Genomic DNA, 25,092 nt, shown 5'->3' on the forward strand with positions numbered 1-25,092 from the left:
TCGTTCGTTCGGTCGGTCGGTCTGTCCGTAACACTTTTGTGCTTGGCCTTTTTGGTTAAGATCAAAGGTCTGTTGTTAATAGATGCTGTTCTTAGCTTTATAAGATTTTCTTGACTTTTTGGCCAAGATCAAAATGTAGTATCTGTCCGGCAGATACTGCAAGCAAAGACCATATGTGGGGGCAGCGTCACATATAAAACCTTGGTCAATGGAGGGGCAACGATTCATACCAATTGTCACTATCCAGCTCCCTTACTCCCCGGGGAGTTGGTCCCCATTTACCTTCACTCCTCACTCTTCACTCCTTGTGCCTAATTTGCTCGGTGGGGGAGCAAATAAATACCAACCCCACATCTAAGACGTTGGCCAATGTAGGGGCAGCCCTTCATACCAATTTTCACTATCCAGCACCCCTACAACTCGGGGAGTTAGTCCCCATTTCCTCTTCGCTCCTCACTTTAAAAATTGGCCTTGTGCCTAATTTGCTCGGTGGTGGAGCAAATAAATACCCTTTTCTTGGCCTTTTGGCCAAGATCAAAGTGTAGTATCTGATCTTACTACATGTTGACTGATGCTTGTAACTTTGTGATATTAAATAGGGGATCACTTTTCTGTATTAATTCAATGTAAAATGATCACCCACTTTACAACCATTCAGTCTCAAAGCCATTCAAGTCATTCTCCAGATCATTCAAGTTGTTTTTGAAGGATTCCAGTTATTTTTTATGCATTCAGGTAATTCTTAAGGTCATTTAATTCATCCTTATGTTCATTAAAGTCATTCTAAGTCATTTACTTTTTATTTATTTAAGTCATTTCGGCCCATTCTTCGGTCATTTTAGTTTATCTTTAAGAATTCCATGTCAATCCTACATTCACGCATTCATTCATTACACGAGAGCACGCGATCAATGGCTATCGACCTTGTTTTTAAATAATATTCATTATATATATATATATATATATATATATATATATATATAACTACTTCATTTACTCACATAAAATTAATATACGATAATATCAAAACCCGATACTATGACCACAAAAGTACATTCAATAATAAAAAACTCCGTAAAAAAACAACACTAACGAATAAATACTGGGAACTCAAAGAAAGTGGACATTCGCCTGTAGTCGAATGGAAAATAATAAGACACGCTACCACGTGCAGGCATCTAGACGACCCATGTAGATTATGCCTTCATGAAAAAGTAGATATCCTGTACTTTAAAGAACCCCAACATCTATTAAACTGTAGAAGAGAAATAGCAAATAACTATGTTCACAACATAAAATTTACTCTAGGATAGCGATACAAAATAGTTTTAAAACTAACAAAAACAATAGAAAATAAACAAATAAATAAATTAAATAAACATGAATATACATAAACGATCACACTTATATATATGTATATATATATGCATATACATGTGCATATATGTATGTACACATATATATTTATATATAAACAATAAAAAAAACACTAACCTAGTTTTAAAACAGATCTTTTCTCCGATAAAATGCATGCCCATTGGCTAACTAAATCCTCAATAGAAGAGGACCATATAAAAACGATAAACAACCACAGAATTCGCGCATAAGCCTGAGGAATCCTAGAGTGGATGAAACGCCGAATATTCAGTCTAGCTTAATCGCCATATATATTTTATAAATTACTATATATATATATATATATATATATATATATATACGTTAATCCATTTAATTTTTTCCTTTCCCCTTCCTTCCTCCCTCTACATATATTTTATAGTAATTTTCATCATTAATTTTTATTTCTTCCCTTATTTCATTTTTTTAAAAAGATTTAATGCCATCGTTTGCCCCTGATGAGGATGACGAAAGACGTCTAGGGTTCCAAAGAATTCTCTTTTCTGTCATATATAAATTCTGTACCCCAAATAAACTCTTATATATATATATATATATATATATATATATATATATATATATATACTAGCATTTCGACCCGGCGTTGCCCGGGGGTTTGGCGGTGCATGCTGAGCTAAAAAAAAAACATCATTTTTTTTTAACTTTGACCCCTATTATGACCCCTTAACATTTATTGTTTTAGGCTCAAATTGAGTTAGTAAGTTAGATCCATGTCCCAAAAAACTGTATCTAAAATTTCAAGTGTTTAGACCCAAAATTGTCGGAGGAGTTCGGTAGAGTTCTCAAAGGTCAAATCGTTGGACTTTGACTCCTTAACAGTCAAATTTCTGGCCGAAACCCGATCGCATAGCTTTTCCCAAATATCATTACCCTCCATATCAAATTTCGAGTCTGTAGACTGAAAATGATCAGAGTTATTGCGAAGGAAAATGTACACAGACACAGACACTTTCACTTTTATATATATATATATATATATATATATAAATTACTAACTAGCTCTACCTACGTATTGAGCACTTTTGAAGTAAATACTTAAAGTTTACGCATAAATCTATACTTTCGTATATTAATTTTATGTGAGTAAATGAAGTAGTTATATATATATATATATATATATATATATATATGCATATATATATATATATATATATGCATATATATATATATATATATATATATATATATATATATATATATATATATATATATATATGTATATGGGGGTTATGCATTCGTGTGTTATAGAATATCCTGTCCTCCAAACAGGATATTTGTCTACCATCTCCTCTCCATATATGTAGATTAAAATCAAGACATGGTGTTATTAAACCTTAAGTCAAGATTCCTTGTACCAAATTTAATGAAAATCCATTACATTATTTTGATTTTAGAAAATGTCTGAAATTTAACGGGATGTTAAGAGGTAATTGAAATTCAGGGAATCTCCATTATTTATTGTCTAATCACTATGTTTCCGATTCAATTCATGAAACTATCAAGTTAAATGATATAAAAAAGTAGAGAGGAAAATATATTCACTCTAAAACTTGTCAAAAAAAACTGATGCGAAATAAACTGTACTAGCATGGAGACTGACGTTGCTCGGAAATGAATGAGAATCAACGAATGTTTCACCTTTCTATATTTTATTGTCATCGAAATAGGCAAAATCACCCATTTTTAGTCCTCTCCCTGTGTATTAGTATGCAATATATTGTAGTTTATATTGCACTGTAGAGAATCTACATTTTACTTTATAAAATTACTTTTATATAATGGTTTGAATTGAAGTTTAAAATGCAAAAGTCAAGTAGCATGGTTAAATTGTGCTCTAAGCAGAAGCATTTATTTCAAACACGCCCCTGCCATATCAAAAAGCCTACTGTTAATTTTATACATCGGATCTTTATTCTCGTGCGATGATAAAATTTCGCAAATTCACTTGAGATGTTATACTGCATATTACGTTAACGTAAGTCAACATCGCTTGTTCCTTCTTTCATCCGATTTTTTCGATTATCGATTATCGATTATCGATACTTGTCGAACACATTCTGATACAAAACCCATCTAAAAACACTGTCAGGTGTATGAATTACCTCTATGTGAAATTACAAAAAAAAAATGCCCAGCCGTTTAGAAATTCATAAGGAACGAACTCATGAAGAGACAGACAGACAGACAGACAGACAGATGAAGTTCCTTTCGTATAATAGTAGAGATGCTTGCCAATAAAATTATGGAACGAAACAAACGCAAAGCAATAGGCTAGTTCGAATCAAATCTCTTAGACGGGTTAACATTTGGATCTTACTTTGAAAACGTGATTAGAATACTTAGGTTACAATATGTGTGGCATCCGTCAGTCGAAACGACTATGGATCAGCGCCGTATTAAGATGTTGCTTTTTTTTTTTTTTTTTCATTTTTCTTAAACTTTTTCTTCTAGGGGATGGGACATCCAACCAGATGTCTGACATTTACCCATATTTTAGTGAGTCCAACCAAGAGATCTTTTCAGGATTCTAGCCGTCCCTTTCAGTGCAATCGTTTGTATTTCACTTGCACTTGGTTCACCGGGTATGCTTGCTATGTACTTTTTTTCCTGTATGCATCCTTTTGTGTGACTGTAGAGACCAATTCTTGATTTGCATAGTCTGCCACAGCCTTGACATACGAAGGTTGTTATGCAATTTGCCGCTTCGTCCGGCTGTTCCGCCTGTACACTCGCTCTTCTCCTAGCTCTCCTTGCAGCGTTTTCAACATGGAGGGTCCTCTCGCTGATGATAATCCCCTGGCGTATCATTTTCCTCCAGGCAGTTCTGTCAGCTGCAGAGGCTTCCCATGTATTCCTGTCCACCGAGAGAGCCTTCATGTCACGCTTGCAGACATCTCTGTAGCGAACATGGGGTCGCCTCCTCTTTCTTGAGCCTGAGTCAAGCTCGCCATAGAGGTTACAATATATGTATATATTAAAAGCCAAATTATATTGAAGTTGCAATAAGTTACCCACGGTTCTAAAAGGATATGCCAATCCTCACAAGTATGGTTTCCGTTAAGTCAACACAACGCCGGATAGTCGTTGTTCGTGGCTGGTTACTATTGATTCGAGGAACAGCCTAGGCCTCCGAAGTTATATAAAAACCATAATTAAACTTCCGGGAAAGGACAAACGGTCGGGTGAACCTAACCACCACCAGAAAGCCCACCGGCCCATGTCATTAGATCTCAGGAGATATCTTTCCACCTGATGTATGATCCGAACGAGTTTTCAGCCGAAAATAAATCGTCTCGACTGGTCGTTTTGCCAATAGAAATTCTTGTTGATCAATATAGATTTTATGAAAATCGCTTCAGACAAGGCATGAAGCCACTTGATGTAAAGAGCTAATAAACTCGAAAGATTTTTACCATAAAGATAGGAGATACCTATTAGCCTTAGTCTTGAAAAGGCTACAGCTGTAGGTAGGAGGAAAGCAGTCAGCAGTAAGCGAGTTCTACAAGCCTGAAGTGCCTGGAATTTCAATGAGGCGGCAAAACATCGAAGTAGCGAAGACCATTACACCAACGAGTCAGACGAGCTGGAACAAAAGAAGCAGGGAATAGATCTGACAATTCTGAAGAACACATGGCATAATAGTATTTATAAAAAAAGACTGAGACTAACAACATCAAATCTGTGAGAGTAGAGTAGGGGCAAAGAAGAGTAAAAGGTATGGATCAATTGAATTACAAATACGATTATATACGTGCAAACTAAAATGCAGCACTTCCAGACTCGGATGGGACACAAATACGCAAGTATTTCTGTAACAGAGTCGCTGAAACTGGGAGCAGTAGCAACCGCATAAATATGTGCAAATGACCAAGCCGGTTGTGTTAGACGATGTCACAGTAGCGATAAAAATTTTCGTTAAAGAAGTGTTCAGAGAAGTGGTACTGGAAGAAGTGGTGTCTGAGACGTGTTCAGAGAAAGAAAGGTGTTCGAGACGCGTTCAGAAAAAGAGAGGCGTTCGAGACGCGTTCGGAAAAAGAGAGGCGTTCGAGACGCGTTCGGAAAAAGAGAGGCGTTCGAGACGCGTTCGGAAAAAGAGAGGCGTTCGAGACGTGTTCGGAAAAAGAGAGGCGTTCGAGACGCGTTTGGAGAAGGAGGGGTGTTCAATATGTATTCGAAGAAACAGAAGTGTTTGAGACGAAAATTCAAACTCTGGAGAAAGAGAAATGCACTATTGCAATAATTAAAAAAAATGCGTTGTTGTAAATCCTAAATATAAAACACTTTTATTGAAAAAGAAAGTAAGTCCAGTTACTTCCTTTCTTCTGTTTCCTTGCGACAGAGTCTACAAAGTGTTGGATCCGTTAAAATGCAACGACATCATTAATAAAAGGTGTGTAGCGTTACATTTCTATGCGTTTTTGTAACGTTTTTTGTAACGTTTGTTTGTAACGTCCAAGCGAATTGTTATTAATTATTTAGTAGTAGTGAACGCTCTAGCATAGGTTTCGAAGTTGTAGAACCGTAATATCTTTTTCTATCGAAGTACATGTTTGTATGTATACAAGCAAGTATTGTTAAAAAATAGAAAGATATTGCTTAATTGTTTTTTTTTTCATTTTTTTCAATTTTCTAAGAGTTTTTTTTCTGTTAAAATCAAAAGAAAATATAATTTCGTATCTTTCTGTATAGATCACAAACGTTTCCGATTTTTCGTTGAATCATCATCAGAGGAAAAAAATAAAAGTTAGCTCTTCATCAAGATATCTTCCAATATTTTCATTTTTTTTTTTTCATTGCAATTGGGCATCCGATACTGGAACCATCAGCTATACTTATCTCATTGTGATGAATAATCACATCTGAGTTGTTTTTTTATTACTTCATGAACCAAACAATGTTAACTTGATAATAGATTATAAAACTAAATTTTTACTTATATCTCGCCAGTTACATACTTTTTCCACAAGTGCTGGTACGATCTCTGCGAATACCCGACGGGTGGTAACAATCAGGCTAGCTTTGGTGTCGTGGGAGGTCATGTTGGTGATGTTCTTGACGTATGATCAAACGAAGTAGTCCAACAGGTTTAGGTCGAGGGTGGAGGGGTCCAGTGAGAGAAGGGTATAAAGGCGTAGTACTACTTCTAAAGCCCAGCCTGGGTTTCTTTGGACTTGTGGATCGGCGCCGAGTCCTACTGCCACACCAAAGGTTTCTTAGCGGTCACCTGATTGCACCTGGGTTCACCACACTCTTAAACACATTCAGGTACACTTTAGTGTTGATTTTCAAGCCGACTTCGAAGATGTGAAGTGGCATGATGTGGCATGTGGCCCTTACGTAAAACCACACCAAAGACCATAACCGTGGCCGGAAACTTTATTTTCATAACTCTGGACACGTTTCTATTATTCGTTGCAATCCAGCGATGCATTTTGAGGGTGCTGCCAATGGCCCTGTTTTCATAACTTTGATCGGTAGAGAGCATGAGTTATATAGCGGCGCATCTCCGATCTCGCTCGTTGAACATTATGTAACTTTCAGACATGACAATAGGTTTCTATTTCTCTTTGGGATTTGTACACAACAGGCCGACTAGTGGATGGTCTGCAACTTAAAAAAGGAAACCGGTTTTCATCAAACGGAAATGGAAGCATGTCGTTTTTTTTTTCTATGGCGAGAATTTTATCGTTACATCCTGCACACTAGATTCGATTGGAAACAAATCTGGAAGTTTAATTTTTAATTTAAATCTAAGTGGGTATTGAATTAAGTGTTCTTATTGAATACGATTTACTAATACTTTAAAGTGAGTGAAATTTGATATTTTAGTAATACACTTTGGAGACACAGAACAGATGCATTTTTCTTTAACAATTTATGAATTATGTGCATATTTCAGCTATCCATAGAAACGTTCTCAGATGAGGGCCATTTCAATGGAAACAATATATCGGTTATTGACGTGTGCGCAATTCCTTCGAATTCCCACGTTAGCATTAGCATAGGTTCAGGTTACGACGGAATGTTAATGACGATTTATTATTTAGAACAAATAATTATTGCAGAAATCAGCGAAAACAGAACTCTACAAATGAAAGGAAAACACAAAGTAATGCTTAACAATATTGCGTTTTTCTTTTTTCTGGCATATTTTTTACAAAGTTTATCCATAAACAACTGGAATCAATTCTAGAAAACTAGTTGCAGTACTCTATCTAAAACATGTATTAGTATAGTGAAGCAAAGGTTGCACATTCCGCGACCACATTTCTCTTTAAATAGCACATGCTATTTAACATTTAAGTTCAGAATAAAATCACGATTTTCTTTTAACGGCTAATTTCAAAAAAAAAATGTTTTGAACGCTACTAACTGAATTTCTTTCAATACAGTTTGCAATTTGGAGACGGAATTGTTTTTGTTGAGATAAGTGATTTCAATCATGCTTTTTATTTTAGATTTAAAATATTAACAACTCCATTTTATTTCAGTATTTAATTTGTGTATTTCTGTTTTATTAAATGCTAGCTTTTTTTTTTCTAGTCCAATACCGGCTTCCATCTTATCTCGAAATTACTTATAACGGCACCAACTTACTTTCGGAAGAACCCCCCCCCCCATCAGCCTTTTCTTTTATATCGTAAGCTTCTTAAAACGTTACTTGCTTAAGTTCAGAATAAAATCACGATTTTCTTTTAACGGCTAATTTCAAAAAACAAATGTTTTGAACGCTACTAACTGAATTTCTTTCAATACAGTTCTCAATTTGGAGACGGAATTGTTTTTGTTGAGATAAGTGATTTCAATCATGCTTTTTATTTTAGATTTAAAATATTAACAACTCCATTTTATTTCAGTATTTAATTTGTGTATTTCTGTTTTATTAAATTGTAGCTTTTTTTTTTCCTCGTACATATGTTTATTTATCTACAGAGTTGATAGCAAAAATTACGAATTATACTCATTTTTAGTTCGTGTGAGGGAATCTATCACCCTACTTTCCCTTAAACACGTCTGTTGAACTTTTATTAAGTACAATACTTAATAGTTTTTTTTTTGTTTTTGTTTTTTTTTTGAAATGGAGAGGAGAAAACGCATTGTGGATGCGTTATCGGCAGCTCCTGTTACTCTCGCTTCTTCTTATTTGTCCTTCAGTCCTCATTTTTTAAATGAGTGATTTTTCGGACAAAGGGAGAAGAAAAAGCTGTTTTCTAGGTTTGCAGTATTTTTGCGAACAGTTGGCTGAGATGGCGGAAATTTTCTGTTTCTATGTCTATCCTTGTAGCCATGTCACTAGTAAGGGTGCTGGAGGTAAACGTTTTGTCTGGGCTGACGTTATCCGCCTGATAGTCAGGGACCCGAACCTTGGATTAACCACTAAGGAGGCTGTCCTATCAGCAGGTGCAAAGTACTGGGGCTGCTGTAATGCCATTTGGTGAATGGATTCTGGACCATGCAGTAGCTTCTGGTGGGGCCTCTCGATGCCATACTAGTGGGTAATTGTTACGGCTGTCCTGCTCTAAGTAAATCTGTCGACCTAGTCCACAAATTCCAAAATTTCATCATGACAAGTTTCAAGAAAAAATACACGATTAAACCCGGTTCTCCAACTTCCAACGTAGACCCCTACTACCATGTCTCCTTCTCCAACATCAGGGGTCTTCGTTCTAACCTTCCAGAGGTTGAAACCCAATTACAGGAGACTAAACCAGACCTTTTATTTTTAAGTGAAACTGGCATTGGACAGGCTATTTCCCTAGATGAGTTTGCAATTTCAGGATACTCTAACTTAACTTCTAAATCTGACCCCCAAGATCGCCATGGGCATGGAATATGTGCCTATATTAAAGAAAGCTTTCCATGTGGGAGGAACATCTCCAGGGAAGATCCTAACTTACCCTATATGTGCTTCCGGGTTGCTTTAGCTCACACTACTGCATTTATATTTACTCTCTATCGCCCCCACAACAGCGGAGTTACTATCTTTAAAAGCATATCTGAGAAAATTGACCAAGTCCTTTCTACTTATCCTTCAGCTAACATTCACGTATGTGGAGACTTCAATGTTCACAACGTCGAATGGTTGACCCACTCAAACAAGACCGATGATGAGGGGAGGTTCTGTCATGATTTCTCCATTGCCTATGACCTCACTCAGATTGTTCAGGAACCTACCCGTGTGCCCGATAATGACGGCCAGTATGCGAGCCTACTAGACCTTTTTCTCACAACTTGCCCTGAACTATGTTCAGTTTCTGTTCTGTCGCCTCTTGGATCTTCCGACCACTCTGTTGTATCAATTAAGATAAAAATGAAATGTAATAAGTCCCCAGACGTACCTCTTCATCGTACAGTATATCGATACACTAAGGCAGACTGGGATAGCTTCCGTACATTTATATCTGATCTACCTCTGCATTCCATGTTTAAAAAGGATGTGTCCTCTATAGTATTAGACCTAACTGAATGGTTAATTGTAGGTATTGACCATTTCATACCCTCTAAAAAGTTTCAGCAAAAACCTAACAGCCAGCCATGGTTCTCTCCAGAATGTGCTGCTGCCATTGCGCACAGAAATCACTTTTTCCACTGCTTCAAACGTAATAGATGTATGGAAACTAAAGCCGTTTTCAGGACTGCCAGCAACCATTGTAAGAAAGTAATAAGGAACGCAAGAGTGTTGTATGCTCAATCTGTTAAGTCCAAAGTAGCTAAGCAGCGGCTTGGTTCCCACCAGTTTTGGCAAATAGCAAACAGAATCCTGAACAGAAGCGTGTGCTCCATCCCAACTATTATCAATGGACCTGAGGTAATCTCGTCAGCATCAGACAAATCCAAACTCTTTGTCAAGAACTTTGCAGCTAATTCTACCCTTTGCGACCAAGACCGCCAACCCCCAATATTTCCTCCTGTATCAGAAAACACGCTATGTGATGTACGTATATCTGTACGTGATGTTGCGAAGCTAATCAAAAACCTTGATTCGAGTAAAGCAACTGGCCCTGATGGTATTCCAATTATAGTACTCAAAAAACTTCAACCTGAATTAGCGCCCATACTTACAAAACTGTTTAAACGTTGTCTTAAGGAGAATAGTTTCCCATCTCCCTGGAAAATCTCATCAGTATGCCCTGTATTTAAGAATTCAGGTGATCGCTCATCCCCCTCTCAGTACAGGCCAATAAGTCTCCTGTGCGTCATGAGTAAGTTGCTAGAATCTGTGTTAAATACAGAAGTAATCAAACATCTCAACAAAAATAACCTTCTTAGTGACACTCAATATGGTTTCCGTTCTGTTAGATCTACAGCAGATGTGCTTACAGTTATATCGCATAGGATTAGCAAATCTCTCGACGGTGGCAATCTTTCTAGGGCAATTGCTCTTGACATATCTAAAGCCTTTGATAGGGTATGGCATAAAGGTTTACTTCATAATATCGCTAGCTATGGTATAGCTGGAAAAGTCTTCTCAATTATTAAATCATTTCTTTCTGATAGGTTCATAAGGGTAGTAGTTGAGGGGCAAAAATCAGAAGCTCACAGTATTAATGCCGGTGTCCCTCAGGGATCCATCCTGGGCCCAACTCTTTTCCTGATCTACATTAATGATCTTCCAAATCATATCCTTACATCATTTGTAGACATTTATGCTGACGACACTACCATTTATGGTAGCACATCTAAGACAGTAAACGACCAAGTTCTCTCCAATTCTCTCTCCTCTGATCTTGAGCACGTAGTACAATGGGGAAAGGAGTGGCTGGTTACTTTTAATGCATCTAAAACCAAGCTTCTCTCTTTACATCATCAACATTCTAATTCACATTTGTCATCAATTGAAATGAATGGCTCTCGTCTTCAGGAGGCCCCAAGTTTTGACAAGCTTCTGGGCTTGACCATTACTCCTGATCTTAAATGGAACACGTATATCAAATCTGTTGCCAAGGCCGCTGGAAAAATGGTGGGATCTTTCTATCGATCCAGTAGATATCTCACTGCTGATGCTATTCTCTACCTATATAAGAGCCAGGTACGTCCAAGGATGGAATACTGTTGCCACATCTGGGCAGGAGCTGCTAGAAAGGACTTGTCCTGCCTTGATAGAGTTCAAAATAGACTTCGTAGCCTCGTAGGAGATGTCCTTTTCTCCTCCTTGCAACCTCTATCTCACAGAAGAGATGTTGCGAGTTTGTCTCTGATGTATCGTTATTTTCATGGAAAGTGTTCGACTGAGCTTCAATCTATGGTTCCCCCTCGCCAAACTTTCACAAGAAACACCCGTCTAGCTGTAAACACTATCAATAATTCCCCCCACTCTTTATCTGTGCCTAAACCTAAACGTAGATTCCATGAACAAAGCTTCTTTCTTAGAACTGCACGCCTGTGGAATTGTCTTCCGTTTTCCTGCTTTCCGGCTGACTACAATATGGTTGTGTTCAAGTCTAAAGTAAATAAGTTCTTGATGAGCCGTTCCATATAAGTTATTAAATTTACCAAATTTTCATTACTAATGATTACTATATTGACCAATTTCTACTGTACACTCTTTAACCCCTATCCTTGAGTGGCCTTTGGGTCTTGATAATGTGGTGATTCCTTTGTAAAAAAAAAAAAAAAAAAAAAAAAAAAACATGCTAAAGTGGATAACGGTGCTGATTTCTCGTGCCCTTACGCTGCACGAAGCCTGTACGTATTCAACCTGTTTCTTTCTTAATGATGAGATTTCTAAGGAATAGCAAATTGACAAACGGTCCCCAGTCGCACGTGTATTTCGTTTTGGGAAGATTTTTAACGACAATAGTTTATGCATATTCCCCGTCTCTTATATCCTCCGTAGCTTATACGTATGCAAATGAGTACGGACCTCGGTTTGATTGCGCACAAGCAGTACCATTTCTGCGTCGACCGAAATGGCGTTCGACTCGTCTCGAATTTTTAACTGATCATCCATCTGGTACCGACCCGACTCAATATGGCTGAACTTCGGTAATTTAATTAACAACATGACGTTCCGTGTTCTAGTTCTATTGGTCACATGCTTCCACTTTAACTATGAATATTCTCACGGTCCTTTTCGTAAGTATATAATTATATTCCACATAAAGAATTCGCGATTATCTCAATTGTTTATAAATATATTAAAAATGGTCACAAATATATGCATTAAACTACCAGGTAAACAAACATTTTCTCACAAGTAAATGTGTAAACATGCCCAATGCGTCATGAATCTGTGGTGCATAGGTGCATATTGCAGACATTTGATGTGAATATATTTTGCAAAGACAACAGTCTGCGCATGAAAATGACTGGTGCGTTTGAAATAATGTCTTTTTACATATGGAATTCTATGCAGTGCTTACGAGCCACATTACATTTCACAAAAGTTATGATGGTCCTTGATATGACCTTAAACTATATCCAGTGGTGAGACCCCAGCTTGCGGGTTTGGGGGAGTGTGGAGCCACCCTTTAATTACCATTGCTCCCAGGTCCAATCTGACCCGGAGTGGTAGTACCTGTTAGGATCCCGACTATAGGTTAAAAAGAAACCGACTTGAAAACAACAAATATATTCTATTAAAAATTTTTGCATCAAAATTTTTGGGTTCACCATTAAATAAGCTGAAAAGGGTTGATATGCCGTTAAACAAAAACAACCAACCAACAAAAGTTATGTTCATTACATGTCACAACGATCCATGATAGGTCAGTTTTTATAGCGGTAGGTTAACAGAGAATATATCTTGAGCTATCTGAAGGGGTTGACCAATTAATATATATATATATATATATATATATATATGTATATATATATATATATATATATATATATATATATATATATATATATATATATATATATATATATATATGAAATAATAGTCATTGGTGACCAGCCATTGGACTCTTCATGAATCGTCGCCATTGAGTCCGGATCTGCACTATTCTGAGCAATTCAGTCATGTTAATGTCGGTGATATCCTTCACGTTGTCTGACATTCTTGTTTTTGGTCTTCCACATCCTCTTTTGCCAGAAGTTGCACCAAAGAGCAGATCTTTTATTAGGCTGTCTGTTCTGTCCACATGTTAAAAAAATCGCAATTTCCTGTCATTGATGTTGTCCAGCAGATTTTGGCATGGTCCAATGTTCTCTAGAACCCTCTCGTTTGTATGTTTGTCCACCAAGCTTACACTAAGAAGTCTATATATATATATATATATATATATATATATATAGAGAGAGAGAGAGAGAGAGAGAGAGAGAGAGAGGGAGAGAGAGAGAGACTTCTTAGTGTAAGCTTGGTGGACAAACACACACACACACACACACACACACATATATATATATATATATATATATATATATATATATATATATATATATATATATATAAAGCTGAATGTCTGTCTGTGTATTTGTCTGTAACTGAATAGGCTCACATATGGTTTACTGTTATACTAAACTGACCATATACAATGATAGATGAGGTATTAGGGGGCAAAAATAACCATGTTACATTGTGAACAGGCGTGGTTCATTAAAATTGTGAGGTCTGCGTACGCGCCCGCTCCCCAGTGAATAGAAATAAAAAACCAAAACTTTTAGAAGAGTTTTTTTATATAGACGCGCATAAGAATATTTGATGAGTATTTTGCAGCTTGAGGAGGGATAGTATAATAAAATTATGGGGTCTGCGTCGCGCCTGGCCTCAATAGAATGGAAATATGCCACGAACTTTAGCAAACACTTTTGATATCTGCCCGCCTAAGTATACTTTGATAGTTATGTTACAGTTTGAAGATAATCTTTCGCATTACGGGTTCGAGCCTGCCTGCCTACTACCACATTTTTTAAAACACCTCTCTCGACCCGGGCTGCCTACTGTTGTTTTGATCCCCACCCCACTACTACTTTTTTTACACCTCTCTTCCCCCGCTTCGGGGTTCGTTACTACACCACCTCTACACACCCGGGCTACGCCGGGTACCCCCGCTAGTATATATATATATATATATAGAGAGAGAGAGAGAGAGAAAGAGAGAGACAGACAGGCAGACAGACAGACAGAGTATCAATAAACAAGAAAATGACAATATAAATATATATATACATTTGTATACAGATTTACATATATATATACTAGCAGTTCAGCCCGGCTGTGCTTGGGCCCTATGTACTGTTTATAACTTTATATATATATATATATATATATATATATATATATATATATATATATATATATATATATATATTAAAAAGTTTGACTCATGTCCGGATTACCTACATCTAAAATTTCGAATGTTTAGGCCCAAAATTGGCGGAGGAGTTTGGTATAGTCTGTAAAGGTCAACTCTTTCAACTTTGAACTTTTGGCAACAAAATTTCTCTTAGAAACTGATTAAAAAGCTTGCTGCATGTCTAAATATCCTATGTCTGAACACACTTTATGTAAAATTTCAAATGTTCATACTAAAAATTGTCTGAGAGGTCAAACTTTTGTAAAACTTTGACCCCAATTTTGACCCCTGAACATTTATTGTTTTGGGCTCAAATCAAATCAAAAAGTTTGATCCAGGTCCGAGGAACCTACATCTTATATTTTAAGAGTTTAGATCCAAATTTGGTGTAGGAGTTTGATAGAGTTTCCAAATGTCAAATCGTTGAACTTTGGCCCCTTGACAACCAAATTTCTGGTCGAAAACCGATTAAAAAGGGTTTCACAAATCCTAATACTCCTTATGTCAAATCTTGAGTTTGTAGACTGAAAATTGACAGAGTAATTTGGTAGGGAAATGTATACTCACAGACAGACACGCAGACAATTTAACTTATATATATATATATATATATATATATATATATATATATATATAAATCTTCACTCCTCACATTAAAAATCGGCCTTGTGCCTAATTTTCTCGGCGGGGGAGCAAATAAATATCAACACCACATATAAGACCTTGGTCAATGTAGGGGCAACCCTTCATACCAATTGTCACTATCCAACTCCTCTATTCTCCGGGTAGTTGGTCCCCATTTCCCCTTCACTCCTCACACAAAAAGTCGTCCTTTTACCTAATTTGCCCGGTGGGGAAAATAATAGATACCAATCCCACATATAAGACCTTGGTCAGTGTAGGGGCAACCCTTCATACCAATTTTCACGATCCAGCTCCCCTACTCCCCGGGGAGTTGGTCCCCATTTCCCCTTCACTCCTCACATTAAAAATTGGCCTTGTGCCTTATTTGCTCGATGCGGGAGAAAATAAATACCCTTTTCTTGGCCTTTTGTTCAAGATCAAAGTGTAGTATCTGTTCTTACTACATGCTGTACTTATGTCTGTAACTCTGTGATACAAGGTGCGGGATCACTTTTCTGTAATAATTTAATGTAAAATGATCACCCACTTTACAACCAGTTAGTCTAAAAGCCATTCAAGTCATTCTCCAGATCATTCAAGTTGTTTTTGAAGGATTCCAGTTATTTTTTTAAGTTATTCTTAAGGTCATTCAATTCATTCTTAAGTTCATTAAAGTCATTCTACTTTTTATTTAAGTCATTTCAGCCCACTTTTCGGTCATTTTAGTTTATCTTTAAGAATTTCATGTCAATCCTACATTCACGCATTCATTCATTACACGAGAGCACGCGACTAATGGCTACCGGCCTTTTTTATTGATTGCGTTAGTGTATGGTTGGTTTTCTTTTTTTTTTTTTTTTTTTTTTTTTTTTTAATATGTGTTTACGTTTTCTCGTTTGGTAGAAGGCAAGGTAGATGGTTGAGTCTCAACTTGAAAACGACAGACAATGAATTCATTCAATTAAAGAAAACGTTACACGTTAATGCGCATTCACACAAGCACATCGATTTTTTTTGCATCCTCTCAACCGGAAGTAAGTGTTAATTTTTATTCTCATTGGAAGTTTGCAGTTTTCAGATACAATAAAGGTAAAACTTGTGATATGTTTTTTTGTCTTCTTATATTTTCTTGTTTTCCGTCTCCATTTCTCGTTCTTTATATTTTATTCCATTCTTCTCCAGTTTATTTTTTTATCTTTTTTTTCATTCCCATCTCTCCTCCTAATTTCCATCTCTCTCTATCTTTTTCTTTTAATCCATCTCTTTCACTATGTTCCTCTCTCCTATTTCTCCATCTCTCTTGGTCTCTCTCTCTTTCTCTCTCTCCCTCTCTCTCTCTCTCTCTCTCTATATATATATATATATATATATATATATATATATATATATATAAGATTAGTTTTTTTATCTTTTTGTTTTAGAAAGAAATCCAGCAGAGTGCTCAATTAAAAGGAAAATCCGAAAAATAAGAGCGTATTTATATTTTGTACTTTTTTGTACAGAAAGTTGTTAGATGAGATAAGCCATTGATACCGTCGGTTTCAAGCCCGATAATTAGGACCGTTTTAGATATTCATATCAACCTCTCTTCGGCCAATACTTATCTCTGGCTGAAGAGAGCTTGATGTGAATATCTAAAACGGTCCTAATTATCGGGCTTGAAACCGACGGTATCAATGACTTATCTCATCTAACAACTTTCTGTACGCAAAAGACTATATATATATATATATATATATATATATATACACACACACACACACACACACACACACACATACACAAGAGCCCGACAATATTTTTCGCACACTTTAGTATTCGAATTTCCGAGTACCAAAGAGTGGCAAAATTCCTTCAACAATACCTGTAATAAAAATGGAAAAAAAATCGATTAGGAAAAATATTTAATTTTAATCATTTTTTAAAAAACACACGCGACATTATTTTTCGGACATCGTTGAAAAACTGTTAATAGTCTATAATATTACCTTTCTTCTCAATAACTTTTATCAATCTCTCTTCATAATGATTAAACATAACATCTCTACGTGTTTCTATTAGTTGTTTTTTTTTAACATCTAGTATTCGTTCCCATAGTTGAGGCCTTTTCGTTATTTCAGGTCCATCATAGACAAGTTTTGCAAGCATTTCCCAAACAGTTTCCATTAAATTTAGATCTGGGCTTTTTGCAGGCCATCCCAAAGTAGTCATATTCACTTTAGCCATCTATTCCTTCATGAGTTTTGAAACATGGATGCTGCAATTGTCTTGCTGTTGAACGAAATCATTCCCCATCTCTCTTCTTATCCTTGGTAGGGCTTTCTCGTCCAGCAACTTTATAGTTTTCGCTGTTCTGTCGTCCTTTCAGACACTCCAACCATATATTTCCATTAGCAAAGATCATACCCCAAACCATAACTCCTCCTTCTCCTCCTCCCATCTGTCGTTTGTTCAGTACAACAGGCTTACTCCTTCTCGACCAAGTCCACCATCCATCAGGCCCATCAAACTTGAAACGCTTCTCATCAGTAAATATAACATTCTTAAAGTCAACATGCTTTGTTACCCACCTTTTAGCACTCGCCAGTCTTGCTCCTTTGTGTTTCTTTGTTAGTGTAATTTTTTTCTTAGCTTTTGCATATTTCAAACCAATCCTATGAAGCGTTCTTTGTACTGTTCGGACGTTTACATCTAATTCACATTTCTACTTTTCTTGCTGTAACTTTTTCTCCAGATGCCAAAAGCCGTGTCACAGTCCTCTTCATTCTCCTTTCATGCCTTTTGCTAATTGATATTTTCCCTCCTCTCTTCTTTTTCCGCTCGGACTTTGTCTTCAGCATGTATTCGACCGTTGATTTTCACAGCTTCAAATCCATGGCGACTCTTCTTATGCTGAGGCCATCTTCCCACTTCTTTCGTGCCAAACAAATGACTTCTTTTGAATGTATTTTACCTCATAAAACTTAATTTTTTGCCAGTAGAATAGAACAGATAATTTATTCTAATGATGACAGCTAAGTGTATAAGCTGAAAATTTGCATACAGTAACATATACTTGAACGTAGCTCTTAATAAAATAGGAGTTTTGTCATGTCCGAAAAATAGTGGCGCGCAAGTTTTCTCCAAAATCCCAAAAAACTAAAATTATCAAAGCCAAACTAAAAAAATAATAACAGTAGTAGTGGTTTTCACTACTCAACTACATACTTACAATCTCAAAACTTTTTGGCACTATAAGCCACCTTGAGGTACTGTTTTCAGAGTGTCCGAAAAATATTATCTGGCCTATATATATATATATATGAGCCCAAAACACGGAAGAATGAACACAAAATTTACTGAACAACTTAAAACAAATTTCCTAATAAATCTCAATAAGGACCATCCACCTAACTTACTACAAAATGCTCGTTTTATTTTGGTGTCTTAAATCCCCCCCCCCCCGTTTGTGCTGAGACGGAGATGAATATTCAAATACAATTATTCTCAAGGATTGTTGTTAATTGTAAAATAAAACGAATATCGTTTTCGAAACCATCGTACACTCAATTTATTTTTTTGTTTTTCCTGTTGAAACTGATTCATAATTTATAATTATTATTAATCTTTATAATCAATATTAATATAGCTCTAGGAGAAATATACCTATTGAGCTTATTATATATCCACTGTATTATGAGCAAGCTTATTTTAAAGTATTGACACATTAAAATAAACATTGCTCTTAAGACTCCAGGTCTAATTCCCTCTATAAAATGAAATGTATATATATATATATATATATATATATATATATATATATATATATATATATACAAAATATTCTGTTCCTTCCTTAGTTCGTACGTTACGCCTTGAAAAAAAACATGATACACTTTTTGAAGACCAAACTGCGCCAAAACAGCCCAAATTTGCGAAATTTAACTTTTAAAAGGTGAATCTGGCAAACCTGGAAAAGAATATGAGAGTGACCTCCCTTTAGTGTAGCCTCAATTTTGAATACCATTTTAATAACATATGATCATTGTTGTAATGACATGATAAATTAACTGATTGTGTTTTCGATATGCAGTATTCTTAATCGAAGAAAGAAATCAGCGAAACGTTATGTAAAAAGGGGAATATTCAAAAGAAACAGGGCAAATAAGAAGAGCAGTATCTGCCAAACGTGAGTTTATTATTTGTATTGAACTAAGTAGCACAATACAGTTAGATTCGCCATGGTTTGCGAAATCATCTAAGGAAAAAGTTAAGTCAGTGCAAATTTTATAAATGTATATATATATATATATATATATATATATATTTGTGCGTGTGTGTGCTCGCATGTGTGTGTTTAGTTAGACAGAAACGTTATGCTTTTTTCCTAATTTTTCGAGTTGTCGAACGAGCGATCTAATGTTGTGTTCCAGTGAGAATAAGAATACTTAGTGAAACTCAAACTGATTAAAAGAAGTGTCCATATTTGCAAGCGGTTTTTACTAGCATGAATCGTCGTCAGGTGAATGATGAAGTTACAAAATTAAACGGTTTCTTTTTTTACAAATGTCGGTGTTAAAACATTTTATCATAATTTCTCCTTCACAGCGGACCACAGCATTAGATCGATTACGCGCAAAGTCGAAATTTGAATTACAAAACAATAAACAGGAACTTCCGTTTTTGTTTTTCTAAACACTAGCGGGGAGAGCCCAGCTTTGTCCGGTCGTAAAATATGCTTAAATATGATATTTTAATTTGTCCAGATTTCGTTTTTTTTTTTTTTTTTTCGTATGATATGTTTTATTTGTCCAGATTCCGTATTCATAGAGTCGTAATTTCAAAAGTAAAACAAGTATTTGGGTGCAATCAGCTAGAATCGAAACCGAAGGCAAAGCTACAGCATTCAAAGCTAGTGGCGTTACCACTTTATCAACGTGAAAGGCATATGAACTAATTTACAATAAACTAAGATGAATGTGCAAGATGTATAACGATTTTTTTTTCAATTTTGACCCCTTATTGACCATTTAAAAACTATTTTAATCGGCTAAAGATCCATAAAAGAACCATCCATAAAAATCAAATCATTTGAGGACCTTAACGCCGCCTTGCGTTCAGTAGAGATAGAGTTTGAAAAGATGGAAACAAACAGACAGACATGGTGAGTTTTATGAATTAGATATATATATATATATATATATTATACAATCTCTCACATTCTGAAAATCCTATTATAAGTTGCTCGTTGGGTTAGCATTGCTGGACGGCGTCGTCTCTTCGAGTTAAAATCCTACTTGTGAGACATCGGCAAGGGTTATTGACTGGTTGGACGGCCGCGTCCCTTGTCGAGACGAAGTGGGTTAATTTCACAGTCGGATTTCTACGCGGTTTACTTGATCTGTGTTGGTTAATAGAAATTCTTGTTTGCGGGGCGTTTGCTCAGTTGGTAGAGTGCTTGCCTCGCATGCAAGAGGCTCGGGTTTCGAATCCTGAGTTCGGATGTGTCTAACTGATTAGCCCAAATGAGGGCGACACTCGAGTCTTGGACTTCCGGTTCGTTGACTGTCATGGCTCTTGTGAGCTGCGGCGTTGTTTGGCTGTGGAATTTATTATACAATCTCTCACATTCTGAAAATCATATATATATATATATATCGGTAATTTAAAAACTGTGCATTACAAGTCCAGAGATGTACCGTAGTTTCATTGACATGAGTAGGCCTTTATTGTTAAAAAAAAACTTTACAATTCATCTCAAATCATCAACAGAATTAAGGCAGTTCGAGATAGGTTTATGGATGATCAGTGCTCATGTTCCCAGTCTTTGAATTATTATTTTGATCAGTGATAATAACTTGATTATGGTAGAAATATGGAAATTAATTCCGTCGCCAATCGATTATCGATCTTTTTACGATCTACTGGTATTAAATTAGTAAATAGAATGAGTGGCGACAGCTGCCATTTTCTCCGCTTCACTAAACCGATCTAATTTCGATTTTTCATTGTTCACGTACTTTAAGGATGTGCTTAAATGAATTACCTTATATCGAAGATTCTGAATAATAAAGAGATGTCAATTTCCTGGGATGGAATGGGATAAAGATGTATATATAATTATATTATTAATCATATCGAATAATGTCCCTTTTGCCTTATTTATAGGTAAACACGATGCAGTATAAGTTATTTGGTCGAAATTAAATTATTGCATATCAACCATTTGAAGATTACTGGCGCAATGGATAGAGACGTTGAATCTATACGGTTCCAGGTTAGCATTGTCGTAAGATGTTTCTCTCATACCCAACACCGGTCAGAGTATTAAATGTCCAAAACATAGTCAGATGACAACAACTATGAAAGGCAGTAATTACTAGGGCCATGACAGCAGCATATCCGACACAGTTAGACACAATTAATCAACCGAGAACCACGTCACTCTACATAAAAACATAATATATACAAAATATAAATAAGATATCAATGGATATATACCTGAGAATCAAAACAAGGAAAAGAATATGCTTTCGTCATAGCCCTAGTGATTACTAAGGATATGCCAACAGCATATTCTTTTCATTGTTTTGTTTCTCGATTATGTATACGCTAATACCTTATATGCTTTTGTATAGAGTGATGTGGTTCTCGGTTGATTTGTGACCTAATTGACCTAAGGGAGCGTTTTGCTCACCATTCGGGAGGTTCAGACTTCCCAGGGACCTGAACAAGACCGCATAACTATACTAAGATTGCTTTCATAGATCCCGGGCGACAACGGATATCCCAAGACTTGAATTGAAATATATAGATATATTTTGCTTTATTGTTTGAAAATCAGAGATATATTTGTTATTTGAAATGTCGGCCTGGAGAACCCTTCAGACTATGGCTGTCTGAATGATGGGACGCGACCTTTAAGGTCATGGGAATTAAATGTTGATTTTGGTCCCCAGATTTCAAAACTCTCGACTATAGTCGAGCTGCACACATGCAGTCCGCATCTGCGTGTCGTAATTTGATTGGCTTAGGCGACTTCCACCCTGACTCCCCCCCACTATATAATGTTAACCCGCTCGAAAATTTAGCAGATTTCAGATAGATTTCAAGGAGCACAGAATTGCGTGGAATCTCGCCTCGCCGTTCCAAACGACTGACCACGCCCCCCTCCTCCATCCGCCTGAGTGCCCAGATTACAAAGCTAGTGATATGGCTGAATTGCACACCCGCAATTTGAGGTTTCCGTAAATGCATGTCGTAATTTGATTGGTTTGGGGAATCACCACCTCCCGAACACACACCCGACTATATAATGCTAATGCCGATCGAAATTAGTCAGATTGACGCAGAGTCTCGAGATAAAAATATCGCTCCCTTAACACGTGACCCCCCTCTCCATCCGCCTGAGTGCCGTCTCCGAAGAAAAATGTCTTAAGAACTTCACGTGTATATATCTGTAAAAAATCTGTAATTTTTATGAAATTAACTCTAGTAGAATAGAATTTCAGGTGTCTGTTTTTCTTTCTTACCTGCGTGAGCTTTGCTATTCGTTTTCAGCATACCAGGAATCTGATGTGACCGCCCCTCAGGGAACCAGACGGCACGAGCTGAAGTTTTCGAAGATGATCAGGGGTCGTTGCGTGCCGTCCCAAGAGAGGTGGGACACAGATTAACTGTCTAACTGTGTCGGATATATACTCGAGAGTCAAAACAATGAAAAGAATATGCTGTTGTCATAGCCCTAGTTATTACTGAAGATACAGTTAAGAGACTCAGCATTCCTATCTCTCGCGGCTAACCACCTGACAGAAGGCCAGGGGAATAGTTTACCAAAATGCCGTGAAACAACTATAAAGATGAGGAGGAGTGTGTATGGTTATATTGTTGGCTCCTGGAAAATACCGGTTAGCCTGCAATGGTCGATTGTAAGTGTTTAGGTTAGACATATCTATATATCTATAAACGTGAAAGTGTCTGTCTGTCTGTCTGTGTACATATTCCCTACACAATAACGCTGTCAATTTTCAGTCTACAGACTCGAAATTTGTTATTCAGGGTACTGAGATTTGGGAAAATCTTTGTAATCAGTTTTCGGTCAGAAATTTGGCTGTTAAGCGGTAAAAGTCTAACGATTTGACCTTTGAGAACTCTGCCAAACTCCTCCGATAATTTTGGGTATAAACAGCTGTAATTTTAGATATACGTTCCTTAGATATGGATCTAACTTCATAACTACATTTGCGCCTAAAACAATAAATGTTAAGGGGTCATAATAGGGGTCAAAGTTTTTAAAATTTGACCTCTGTGGTCTCTAACAAATTACTCAGACAATTTCTGGTCTAAACATTTCAAATTTTACATAAAGGGTATTCAGAGATAGGGCAAACTTTTTAATAGGTTTTGGTCGAAAATTTGAGCTACCAATATATACATGTATGTATGTATGTTTGCATGTCTGCCTATAACTTTCGATAGAGGTGACGGATTTTCGCAAGATCGGTATCGTTTTACAGCGTGACCCTTCAGACGACAAATACTGAAAAATTGGCTAAAAATATTAATTTCTTCACCCTCAACTGGAGACTTTTCTACAGGTAGAGGTCGCTATTTTCACACACCTCCAAACACTCGGGCAAGGCCGGGCACCCATGCTAGTTTTGAATAAAAGAAATAATGTATCCAAGGTATATTTTAAGATAAAAATATGAACAAGTATGCATGACAGACATCACCAGGTGGTCATGAGTGATGCGTGTTCATGACGTCATTAGAAAAGAGATGTCTTGTGTACGTAGAGTTTTAGTTGGTTCATGGTTAGCGCTTGAGCCAGACAGTGAGTCGGTCTGACCGGTCGTAATTGTTCAGAGCACCCGGTGGGGCGAGAGGTCCAACGCCTATCAAATGTAGGGAACGTTGGACCAGCACACGGCTTTTCAATGGGGAAGCATCCGAAATAAAGTTGCTTAAAATACAAACTCGAGATTTATTAATTCCTTGAGAGGAATTTTCTTTGAAGCTTTCCGTAAAACAAAGCTAAAGATGGACAAGGTTTGTTTCTCCTATTGGCCAATGCAAATATCCAGAGAACTGTTATCCGTTCCTTTTTTGTTTTAAATGTCATATGTCTGTTGTTGCACTGTATCTGTAAATGTATAGACACGTACAAACACGAAAACAATAGACGATTATAGACATACACATTATATACATCCAATAGACAGCGAAACACATGAATGTTTATATAGATAAGAAAACTGTTATACATATTCGTTTATATATACAATCCCACTATACAAAAGTATGAAATGCTTGTCTATTGAAAGAAAGGTTAGAGAATCTACATATAACCTAAAAATTCTCCTTCATGACAACGCTCACCCGCATGTTGCTCAACTGACCCTTCAGAAGCTGAACGAATTGGACTGCGAGACTGCGTCATCCGCCATATTCACCAGACCTCTCGCCCACAGATTATCAATTTTTCAAACATCTCGACAACTTCCTGCGCAAAAAATACTTCAAAAGCCGAGATGATGCCAAATCGGCCTCTAATGACTTCATCGCTTCCAGAACTCCAGAATTCTATTCTCATGGGATAAATAAATTTGTTTATCGTTGGCAAAAACGTGTCAATTCTCATGTTTTTTTTTTATTCAATTAATAAAAGCTGTTTATGAAAGGATTTATGATCTTTTCAAGTTGAGCGTCAAAAAACGATATTATTTTTGCCCCAACATTATAAACACTATTTATGAACAAAACATTTTAAAAAATTTCTATTATAAATGACCATTAATAATGTGGAGCTAAACTTTAAGAGATTTTTTAA

At 36.5% G+C, this 25,092-nt stretch overlaps 1 pseudogene; it reads left to right on the top strand.

Moving 5' to 3' along the window:
* The first annotated feature begins 507 nt into the window (after window positions 1–507).
* On the top strand, window positions 508–655 carry LOC145247684 (U2 spliceosomal RNA; annotated as a pseudogene).
* Window positions 656–25,092: the final 24,437 nt, after the last annotated feature.

Source organism: Euprymna scolopes, chromosome 25 (assembly GCF_053919585.1).
Source record: "Euprymna scolopes isolate OS-2025 chromosome 25, ASM5391958v1, whole genome shotgun sequence".
In the NCBI taxonomy this organism is placed as follows: Eukaryota; Metazoa; Mollusca; class Cephalopoda; order Sepiida; family Sepiolidae; genus Euprymna; species Euprymna scolopes.